Genomic DNA, 12,218 nt, shown 5'->3' with positions numbered 1-12,218 from the left:
AAAAGATTTATCCTGGGGAACGGAGTACATGGTTATTTAAGCTTAATAGCCACTGTGTTAAAGACTCTTTGAGGTTCTTTTTAACTTCCAGGTTCCAAAATTCCATAGAAGAACAAAATAAAGGTATCAGTTGGTTGCATACAGAGTCTTTTATCTCTTCCGTCTTTGAGCATATAGTCCCTTCCCTGCAGGAGGATTGTATTACTGCTCTCCTGTGAACCACAGAAAGCGTAAGCATTGGAAACACTGTAAATTCAGAGGTATTTTTGAGACTATCCACGTGGCTGTATTCAAGAACATTAAATGTCTGTACAGTAGACTATGTATAAGAATAGAGTGTCTTAAAATGCACATAGTCTACAGTCTAATAGAGAAATAAGTATGTACATATTGGACAATTAAGTAAAAGATATTCTAAAGGGGCTAAATAAGGAATGAGTAAAAGTTCAAATAATTATACAATATCTATGATTAAGCAACTAGGTGAAAATGCTATTCATTGTTAGTGGTTTGTTTTTAAACAATCTTAAAATTACAGAAAAGTTGCAAGTACAACCAAGATTGTTTTGTGTGTGTTTTTTCCAGAAACATTTGAGCGTAGATTGAGGATCTGATTCCTTTTCACCCCGAACCCCGAAATTCTTTTTTTATAACAACAAACCCCTCCAGGACCTGAGCTAAGATAGGAGGAAGGGGCATTTATTGCCTTTCCAGGCCTTGGTTTCCTCAGATAGAATTCCAGCTCCTTGTCTTCCAGCACCTAGTCCTCTGCACAGCCATGTTGGCCTGATCTTGACGCAATGCATGCAAGAAGCTTGCCCTGCAGGATCTGCTCCTCTAGAAGACTGCTGAATTTGGCATTCTTTACCCTTTTATCACATATCTTCCAACTTTTTTTTAGATGTTTTTTGTTTAAAATCTCTATCTCCTCAGGAGTCTTCTTGGGCCCCTTCATGTGGCCCAAGGGCAGTGCCTGGTGGGACGTGTGCCACTATCAGTGAGGTGTGCTGTCAGTGAGCACAATGCAGTTTTTTTTTTTTATGAGGATCTTGATGAGGACCTGTTCATTGTTGGATGCATTATAGACAACATCCACAATCTGTGTTTTGCGCATACAGCACTCAGAGCCACAGGAGAGGTTGCCCACATCCAGCCTCAAGGCATGAAACTTCTTCTTGTCTCCCTGCACGTGGACTGTGGGCATGTGGGAGGGGCCAATCTTAATGTTGGCAGCAAGGCAGCCCAGCTCATATTTTTGTTTTTTGTGGTGGGGCTTTCTCTTGCCCCCATCTTGTGGCACTTGTGCCACTTGTCTCCAGAGATGCCCATGGCTCAACACTGGCTGGAAAGAGGCCAAAATTATTTAATGTGTATCACGTGTAAGTAAGTACCCACTCCCACATAACAACAATATAAGACAAAAATTGAAAATTAACATGGATACATTATAGCCATTTCATCTTTAAATATTACTCATCTTGTTAATTATCCTTATATTATTCTTTATAGCAAAGTTCACTTATGACTCTCTAGTTTCTTCTAACTAGAATAAGTTCTCACTGTTCCCTTGACTGTTATAATTTTCAGACCTTTGGAGCATAAGAAAATCATTTTGTAGAGTGTCCCTCAATCTAAGTCTGCCTGATGCTGCTTCATAATTATCTATACAAGTTATTCATCTTTGCCAGGAATATCACAGAAGCTATGTTGCGTTCTCTTTGCATCTGATTACGTAGCATATAATTTCTATTTTTCCTAACACTGATGATGATCACTTTGATCAGTTAATTAAACTGGTATCTGACAGTGTTCTCCATTTTCTTTTGCAATTAACAAGTATTTTATAGACAGGTACATTGAAACTGTGTAAATAGGCAAATTCCTTATCAAGCTTTTCATTTATTCAATTTGTTTACTTATGTGAACATGAGCTAATAATTTTATATTTTATTCAATGAGTTAAAAACAATACTTGTTTGGCTGGTGGGAGAGCCCTTTTAAGTTGCTTTAAAAAAACACATTATCACCTTCTTTAAGGTTCCTTTTCAGGTTCCAACACTTAGATCTACTACCCCACTGTCATCCTGTGTGTCTTCCCAACTCAGATCCATTAGTACAACATGCCTTCGTTGCTGTGTGCCACTTGAGTTTTAGGACCGAATATGCTTAGAGCAGTGGTCTTCAACCTTTCCCATCTCATGGACCACATAGACTACTAAAATTCAGTGGCACACCAAAAAATATATATTTTGCTGAAATGACCAAAAATAGGTATAATTTTGATACATTCACACAGGATATCTATTATTGTGTTGGTTGTTGTCATTTTTTTTAATTTAACAATACAGTGGAAAAGAGGTCAGTGCCACAGACTGAATTAGTTAGGTACTGCATGTACACCATACCATGACACACTGGTAGAAAACTGGAGGCTAAGAATGGTAAAGGGAAGGGTGGTAAAGGTAAGAGGAAAAGAAACAATGTTTTTGTTTTTATAATTAAAAAGCTATTTTATTGTCGATTTAGATGTTTCAAATGTTCTTTTAAGAAAACAGTAAATGTGATGATGGTGGTGGTAATGTGTGTGTATATGTGAAGAGTGTGTCAGATTACAAACATTGGCTTATTGGGATTTATAGAGAATTAAAATTTGAAATAATTAGAAAAATAACACTATCTAGGCAAATCTGAAATATTAGCCATAGACCTACTGCTCCTATGATAATGGAATCATATTCCCACTCATGGTCTAACAATACCAGAATCACATTTTTAGTCTTTCCCTCCCTTATCTTCTACAAAATTCTGTTGGTTTAATGTTTGCAGTATTTTTAAACTCTTTTAAAATTTTTTTCATTAACTTTCTGTTGCCTTTTTGAACCTCGATTCTTCGCTCTGATCTGCTGCAATGCAGCAAAACTCATCTTTCTGCTACAATCCTTCTGCCTTTATCTGACATTGTGCTGCCAACTGTTCTGTTCCCCATTTCCAGGAAAATAAAGGTATTCAACAACTAGTAGACTCTCTTTTCTAACTTCCCATTTCAATTTTCTTTCCCACTCCTCCTTCAAAATTGGTATCTTCAGCTAAAGTAAAGACTTGTTGTTCTTTTTGAAACCCCCTGGATTCCAGGTCAAGACTTTTTCATCTTCTCTTTTCACACATGGCATCTTTTATAATGCACCATTTTCTCAGTTCTTCCCCAGCATTTAAAGCCTTGGCCAAATGCAACCTGCTCTACGAACTGTTACATGAGTCCCCTGAGTAGAAGTGCATTTGACCACTTCCTAACAGAATGGCATGTATTATATACCACCATATATTTTTTCTTTTTTATTTATCAACCACCTCAAATGTACATTGTACTAAACAGAAGTCTAAATGCTTTACAAATACTAATTTAATTTTCTAAACAACCCTAGGAAACCGGTACTTTGTTAATCTAATTTTAAAGAGTAGGGATCTAATCCACAGAGTAAACAATTCAAACCTACACAGTTTGACTCTTGAGACCATGAATTTAAATTTTATGCTGTATGGCTGATGTTATTTATATATCATTTTACTGCTTTTCCAAGACTATAATGGGAAAACCTATGTATAAGTCACTTCCCCCAAAGAACCTAGTTCATTACATTGGATGTATAAATATTTGTTTAATATAAAAGTACCAACATTGCCCTAACCGGTTTGGCTCAGTGGATAGAGTGTCGGTCTGTGGACTGAAGGGTCCCAAGTTCAATTCTGGTCAAGGGCATGTACCTGGTTGCAGGCACATCCCCAGTAGGGGGTGTGCAAGAGGCAGCTGATTGATGTTCCTCTCTCATCGATGTTTCTAACTCTCTATCCCTCTCCCTTCCTCTCTGTAAAAAAATCAATAAAATATATTTTAAAAAAGTACTAACATTTATTGGGTATATGTATGGAGAGTACTATTACTATAATAAGTTGCATTTTTCAGTTTACTTAATCCTCTAGTAATCTACACAATATGGACTATATAATAGTTTAAAGATTAAGAAACTAATCTCAATAAGTCCCAAGCTACTTACATTTTCACTATCTGCACCAAAAAGTACAGACTGGGAATATTTGAATATGTGACCTTTAAATCAGTTCACAGTTTGAATAGATTGTCTTAGATCACATGGGCAACAGCCCAGACATGTAAAGTGGGTAATGTTCCCTTATTTATAAATGGTGACGCTAAAGTTTAGAGAGGTTGGCTCAACTGTCCAAGATCAGAGATTTATAATAAGCACCTCTTGTATTTTAACTCATTATTTTCAGACTCTCAAAGCTGAGAGTTTCACTTTGCCCCATTCAGCTTCCACATTTGCTTCACAAAAGAATAAACAAATGAAGGAAGAAACTGTGTTTTCACATGCTCTCTCAAGTTAGCCTGTGGGAAACTAAGGCCAGAGCATGAGAAATGCATTAGCAGTCAAAAAAAGACATTCCATCATAATCACATGTTAAAAATGTGGTCTCTACAGAGTTCAAAATGCAAAACTATCTTGCCTCTGAGACCTGCTGAACATTAGATCAATAACAAATAGGCAAGTTTCTATGAGAAACCGGTGGGGTGTGTGCAGGAGGCAGCTGATCGATGTTCTTCTCTCATCGATGTTTCTGACTCTCTATTCCTCTCCCTTCCTCTCTGTAAAAAATCAATAAAATATATTTTTTAAAAAATAACTCAGTTAATGTTTATTTGGGACAGAAGCCTTCCATTATCCTGAGTAATTTTACTGTCACATCTAATTTAGGTACTTTAATCCCATGCTCTCATGACTCTTACATAATAAGGATGTTTCCTTATTTCTTTTTGTTGATAAGATATACTCTATTGATTATTTTTATGTATATATCATGATGTGCATGAGCAAAAGTGTACAAAATTTTCCAATATGTGGAATTTAAAAAATAAAATACCTGACCATTTAAAATTTTAATAGGCATCGTTAAAATGCATTTTCAATTATATTTCTTCAACTTATATTCCAATCAAGTGCTTAAAAGTACTCATTTTTAACACCTCAGCGCTAATTTAATTTTTTATTGATTGACTTGAGATTTGTTGTTCCACTTATTTAGGCATTCATTGATTGACTTTTGCATTTATCTTGACCAGAGATCATACCCGCAAACTTGATACATCTCGATGACCCCCTAACCAACTGAGCTACCCAGCCAGGTCCACCTCAGCAATATTTAATAAGATATAAACACATTTGTACTTTTGAAAATCAATTGGGTAAACAATTACATCTCAATATAGTTTTAAATTTTACTGCCTAGATTATGAATTAGCTTAAATATTCTTCAAAATGTTTATCAAATAATATATCTTCTGTTGGGAAGTGTGTATATATATATATATATATATATATATATATATATATATAATTTATTTTTCTTTTGGATTATTTGTCTTTTGCATTATTTTCAAATCACCTTTATAATTTTTAAATATTTCTATGTTGCCGAGACCGGTTTGGCTCAGTGGATAGAGCGTCGGCCTGCGGACTGAAGGGTCCCAGGTTCGATTCCGGTCAAGGGCATGTACCTGGGTTGCGGGCATATCCCCAGTAGGAGATGTGCAGGTGGCAGCTGATTGATGTTTCTCTCTCATCGATGTTTCTGGCTCTCTATCTCTCTACATTCCTCTCTGTGAAAAATCAATAAAATATATTTTAAAAAAATAAATAAATAAAAAATAAATAAATATTTCTATGTTTACATATATTATAATTATTTTCTCTGATTTTTCAATTTTTATAAAAGACAAGCATTATTTAGTGCAAGAAGTGATGATTTTGTATTTTTCATTCTAATATTTATTCTTATCATATTGTGTTATTGAGTAAATTGATGAGTATATCTGCTTGAAACCATAGTGTAAAAATAGTACACCTTATAAAATTCCCAAGTAACTCTAAAACAATTGTGAATACCTAGGGCTTCCATATTTTAGGTAAATTTGTGGAGTATTATTGATAAAAGATGCTTACTCTCACCACTGACTATATTATTCTATGTGAGTTGTATAGTCAGATGCAGTACTGCATCTATTGATATTTTAGCACCTTGCATATCTCATATTCTGCTGGAAGCTATCCATTGTATACACTATCAGGAAAGTGTAAACAAGGAACCCAGAAGGCTGATGGACCTTGACCTTTGGCAAGGGCCAAAGCTATGCACCAATTGTTTAGTCAAGACAATGGTGGCTCAAGCAATTTCCTGACCTAATCATCTCAAAGTGAATCTTTACTAATATTTACTCACCTTTAAGATAGTCTGTCTGCTACCAGAATTGCCTGCCTAAGGGCAAGATGTGTATCTAAAATTGAATGAAAAGCTAGCAGGGCCTCGGCACCACTGAAGCCCTTCCACTAGAGTTGGGTTCTCCACCTGGCCCCCTGTCATGTCCAAATTCATATTTCCTGTCTAGTCTCATCATTTGTGCATGGCCCTTCTCCAGATCCGAAACCCTAGCTGTACAGGCTGCGGCTGTCACATCTTTCAAAATATTCCAATAAACACATAACATCTCTAAAACCTCATGCATCAGGCAGCATATCTATAAAGCTATTACGGAAAATATGACCCAGGAAATAATTTTACCCTCAAACATGATTTAAATATTTGATAGAGAATATACTTTGTACAAGATAATAGAGCCAATAAAACCTCTTTTAGGATAATTTCACTTACAAGGTGACCTCACATTATAGACCTTGCAGAAATATACTTTAAAGAAGTGCCCTTGTCAGTGTTGTTTTAACTATATCAGTGACATTAAATAGTGTCTAAATGTTTGATTTAATAAACAGAACATCAAAACACAATCTGGACAGCGGTTACAATTCACTTTTTAATGTCTAATGTCTTTTTTGCTTGTTAGCACACATTTGTTAAACTCAGGAAAAGTGGAAATAATATTACCCTAATAGAAGGTTAGGGATATTATTCTGCATGCTATAATTTGGAAAGTTAAGAGAATGAGGGATTGCAAACTGAAAGTTCAATAAGCAGAAAAGAGCCTAATTTCACAAAATATTTAGCATAACTACATTTAAGTATAGAAAATTAAAATTACTTTATTATTAATACTACTACTTCTAATATTTAAAGAATATAATATTATTTAATAGTTTTTAATTTCCCCAGAGGAAATTGGTGTAGGATTTTTAAGAAATGAAGTTGGGACATTGCAAGTGTAAATGCAGGATTTTCAAGGAAGATTAAGTCATTTGATATAAAAATGAATTTAACAATGTTGAGTTTGTTATTTACCTCTCATAACATTTCTTTGAAGTCTTGTGCCTTAACAAGTGCAGTCTGATGGTAGATTATAATATAATCCCAAAATTAAAGCCATTTTGTTTGCACATATCTATATCTACAATCCTATATAATAAAAGGGTAATATGCAAATTGACCCTAACAACAGAATGAGCAGGAACAACTGGTCACTATGACACGAACTGACCACCAGGGGGCAGGCTCTCAATCCAGGGGCTGCCCCCTGGTGGTCAGTGCACTTCCTCAGCCAGATGCCAGTTCATGGCTGGCTAGCACAGCAGCAGTGGCGGGAGCTTCTCCCACCTCCATGGCAACACTACAGATGGAGTGGGCCTAAGCCATTATTTGGACATCCCCTGAGGGTGCCTGGGCTGCCAGAGGGATATCTGGCTGCCAGCTTAGGCCCATTCCCTTGGGCAGTTGGATATCCCCCGAGGGGTTCCGGACTGCAAGAGGATGCAGGCCCAGCTGAGGGGGCTCCCCTCCCCCCAGTGCACGAATTTTCATGCACCGGGCCTCTAATACATTATACAATTGTTACAAATATTTTAGAAGACAGCAGGGCAAAATTAGTGTAGTAACCCATGTAATTAGGTAAATAAATGCTTAACTTGGAATCACCAGTTAATTTACTTTTAAAACAAAGAAAATACAACTTTATTCCCATGTTTACTTTCAAATATTGGGATTTGTTGTTGTTTTGTTGTTGTTGTTGATATTAGATTTGTTAAGTAACTGTCCAAACTTGTAAACACAATATAAATCTATTAAATAGATACAACAGAGTATTTTTGATAATAACAATTATCAAAAATAATGAAAAGTGAGAAATATTATTAAACTCATCACAATGTATTATACTTTTTCTTTTGATCAAGTCTGATGCAAGGTAAACCTTAAGAGAACAGTGAGTGATAATGTGTAGAAGAAAAAGTATGTGAACTGAAAGGGGCGGGGGAGGGGCTACCTGAAAAATAGGAAACTTCCACTTTAGCAGATAAATAGCATGTACCTGAAAGGCAGGAAATAAACTAGCTTGGTTGCTAAGGGCAACTCTGAATGCTATTTCTTCAAGCATGACATTGTATTGGAAGATTCATGTCTTTGTGTCTGCTATTTATTTACCTGCAAGTGATTAAGATGATGCTATTTTAAGTCAGGTGTTCACATAACTGTCAGCAATCATGAGTTGTGGAGCAAAGAGCATAAGCACAAGTGCTTAAATTCTATACCTTGTGTGATGCCCAAGGCAGAGCAGTGAAAGGCAGTGAAAGCTGGAAACATGAAGAAATGTGGGCCTCTTATCAAGGGGAATGTCGCCCTTGTCAAGCAAGGCTGACATTTGCTAGAGTGTAACAGGATGCCCATCTGTTTTGGACCAAACACAGTTGCTGCACAATGGAAAATTACCTGAGATTAACTTGACAAATTCTTTTTGCAGCTCTTTGTCCTGGTACCATATGTAAGGCTCGCAAAATAAGTTATAGATGTAAAAATAGATCAGGTTATAGTTATAACAAAAAATTTATAAGGATGTCTCAAATTTGTATGGATATTATTATTACTACTAAATGATTGTAATGTTTGGCTAGGTTTCATTTCAAATGATATTTAAAATGTATACCAGACAATATTACATGGCATGTAAACATTTATAATTTTATTTTTTCTAGCTTTATTGGGGTATAATTAAAAAATAAAAAACATGTATATATTTAAGGCATACAATTCCAGTGTATGCATTGTTAAATGATTACCCAAATCAAGCTGTTTAACATATACAGTATCTCACATAGTTATTGTTTTTGTTTTTGTAGCGAGGACACTTAAGATTTTCTTCCTTAGTGGATTTCAAGTATATGCTACAGACTAATTAAGAACTGTTACCAGGCTGCATGCTTGATCTCCAGAATTTACTCATCCTGCATAAATGCAACTTTGTATCCTTTTACCGACATCTCCCCATTCACCCCACTCCCCAGCCCCTGGTAATCACCATTTTATCTCTGCTTTGAAGAGTTTGAAGTTTTTAGATTCTGCATATAAGACAGGTGATGCTATAAGAATAAGGCCTAAGAATTTAATATTGTTGCTCTTATCAAAGTTGTGATGTTGAGCTGTGCTGAGGGAAAACAACCGACAATTTCATTTTTCTAATGAAATCATGGTTATTGGAAAAAGAAAAGTCCCATTGTAAGTTTGGCCTCTGGTATTTTCTATTTGTACAAAAGGTTACACAATGGAATGGTGGTTGCCTGTAGGCTGCGCTTTCCATTCCACCACTGGAATGTGAATTAATTTGAAATCAGGGCCCCTTTTCATCTTTGTTTCCCTAGCAAGATGCTGCAAGTCAAATGCTTTTAGACAATGTATTTTAATTTATAGTGCTTCAGCTGCATTAATTATGATGCAGTCCTTAAGATTCACAAAAATAACTTGACTTCTCATTCATTTTAATCTAAAAAACATTTCCCAATTCTTAATACAACAAAATGCTATAAGAACTGTGGAAAGGAAATTACCCAGATAAAGAAGAAAGCTTAGACATTGTATGTAGCATAAATAATCTTAACATCAAACCCATCACTTTGCTTTGCACCTGCAAACAGATAAGTTGCCAGCAGACCACTGAGCACAGGTGTTATGTGCTCAATTCACCTGAGACCCCCTAAACAGAATAAACAACTAAACTCACTTCTTCATAAAGCCTCTGAGTGAATCCTTATGAAGCGCTTGACAGAGTGAACTTTTCTAGTCCCTAAAAGTAGTTAGGTCAGAATTCAGTCCCACTGTTTGTTCCAAGGAGATATAAAAAACTCTGTGGTATTAGTTGGTACATCAAGATCAATGAATCAGAAAGATGATGCAAAAGGAGAATTATATAATGATGTTCTGTAATTATTAATAAAAGAGGTGGCTATATCTGGTCCCAGGGAGACATAGTGAATTGATTTTCTTTAACAAGCTCAGCAGGCAACTCTGAGCTTAGAACCATGAAACAGATGCTTATATTAGAACAGAGGCTTGCAGGGGTAATTTTTAAAAGTGTGGCTTCTCAGGAACCACACTCAGATTCATTTTGAATAGGTCTGTTTGGGGCCCAGAAATTTTAATGCTTGACAAACCTAGATCCCCATGTGTTTCTGACAAAGTTAACCTATAGATTGAACTTCTTATTAAAAGTAAGGTTTACTGAGGTATTTTTGTTATACAAAAATAAAATTGCCCTCTTTATGAGCAGTTTGATGAGTTGTATAATCGCAACATTAGCAATATGCAGAAGTTTCATCACCCTAAAACTTTTTTTAAAATGAATTCAATTTTTTAAAAATATATTTTATTGATTTTTTACAGAGAGGAAGGGAGAGAGAGAGTTAGAAACATTGATGAGAGAGAAACATTGATCAGCTGCCTCCTGCACATCTTCTATTGGGGATGTGCCCGCAAGCAAGGTAGATGCCCTTGACCGGAATTGAACCCGGAACCCCTCAGTCCATAGGCCGACGCTCCATCCACTGAGCCAAACCGGTCAGGGCCACCCTAAAACTTTTCCTCCTGTCTGGTTGCACTCAAAGCCTCTTCCTTCCCTAAATACATGACAACCATTTATTTGTTTTCTGGCACCTAAAAAGAGTCATCATATGTGCATACTATGTTCTTTCATTTATCATTATTAAGAGTCATTCATGAAAGGAGGAAACCAAGATGGCGGCATAGGTTAAGGCCAGAGTTTGCTGCCTCGAACAACCACTTCAAAAATACAACTAAAAGACAGAATGGAAATCATCCAGAACCACAGGAAGGCTGGCTGAGTGGAAGTTCTACAACTAAGAGGAAAGAGAATAGCATACCGAGACTCAGAGGAGGCGCAGTGCTGAGGTAAAATACTAAGGTGTGGAGTGCATGCGGAGCGGGCTGGCGGCAGAGGGCGTTGTTGTCTGTTTCAATCAGGAGGGAGTCTCAAACTCTGAGCTCCAGATCCGGGCGAGCCTCTAGGGACCCAGACTCAAACAGGACTGTCTGGCTTCGGTCGGAACTCGAAGGCAGCTTTCTCTCTGAGGTTTGCAGCGGTTGCTGGGACTCTGAGAGGCAGAGCCCCTGGGGACGGGACTGAGAGCAGCCATAACTGCTTGCTCCACCCACCCTGTAGATCCCCTGGGACCCGCCCCGCCCAAGCCCTGCACAGAGGCATTTGTGGGATAGCCTTAGGCAAAGGCTAGATTAGCACTGCCCTAGAGATCCAGCACAGAAGTTCTCCCACTGCAGACACAGCTGATTCTCATAGCCAGTTGGCCAGGAGGTCAAATCACCCCCAGTATTATCGACAACAATCAAGGCTTAACTACAACAAGACTGCACACAAAGACCACAAGGGGGTGCACCAAGAAAGCATAAAGAATGCAGAGACAAAGAAACATGACAGAAATGGAGGATATAGAGCTCAAAACCACACTTTTAAGGTCTTTCAATAATTTTCTAGAAACTGCTGATAAACTTAATGAGATCTACAAGAAATCTAATGAAACCTTCGATGTTGTGATAAAGAACCAACTAGAAATTAAGCATACACTGACTGAAATAAAGAATATTATACAGACACCCAACAGCAGACCAGAGGAGCGCAAGAATCAAGTCAAAGATTTGAAAAGCAAAGAAGCATAAAACACCCAACTGGAAAAGCAAAATGAAAAAAGAATCCGAGAATACAAAGATAGTGTAAGGAGCCTCTGAGACAGCTTCAAGCATACCAACATCAGAATTATAGGGGTGCCAGAAGATGAGAGAGAGCAAGATATTGAAAACCTATTTGAAGAAATAATGACAGAAAACTTCCCCTACCTGGTGAAAGAAATAGACTTACAGGTCCAGGAACTGCAGAGAACCCCAAACAAAAGGAATCCAAAGAG

At 36.9% G+C, this 12,218-nt stretch overlaps 1 pseudogene; it reads right to left on the bottom strand.

The window, feature by feature from the left end:
• Nucleotides 1-532: 532 nt before the first annotated feature.
• LOC118649914 lies at nt 533-1,329 on the bottom strand (annotated as a pseudogene).
• Between the last annotated feature and the right edge of the window lie 10,889 nt (nt 1,330-12,218).

This window comes from Myotis myotis, unplaced genomic scaffold, assembly GCF_014108235.1.
Source record: "Myotis myotis isolate mMyoMyo1 unplaced genomic scaffold, mMyoMyo1.p scaffold_m19_p_3, whole genome shotgun sequence".
NCBI lineage: Eukaryota > Metazoa > Chordata > Mammalia > Chiroptera > Vespertilionidae > Myotis > Myotis myotis.
Note: the sequence above shows the minus strand (reverse complement) of the source record. Positions and strands in the feature narration are given on the sequence as shown.